The following is a 224-nucleotide window of genomic DNA, read 5'->3' on the forward strand; positions in this document are numbered from 1 at the left end:
ACTTTTAATGTTCATAAAATATGTTTACATTCTCTTAAAGATTTTCCTCAAATGTGTGAATAGCGAATGAAAGTAAATAGTTAACGACTGATATAGTTGAAAAGTTTGCGTTTTAAAAAGGACTACAGTTGGAACTTACATCTTGACTCCTATTTCACGAAGGAGTAGTTGGGGGCCCCTTACGTTTTTTAACGTAATGTTTTGTAGGAATTGCAGAAAATACT

Source organism: Limulus polyphemus, unplaced genomic scaffold (assembly GCF_000517525.1).
Source record: "Limulus polyphemus unplaced genomic scaffold, Limulus_polyphemus-2.1.2 Scaffold34, whole genome shotgun sequence".
NCBI lineage: Eukaryota > Metazoa > Arthropoda > Merostomata > Xiphosura > Limulidae > Limulus > Limulus polyphemus.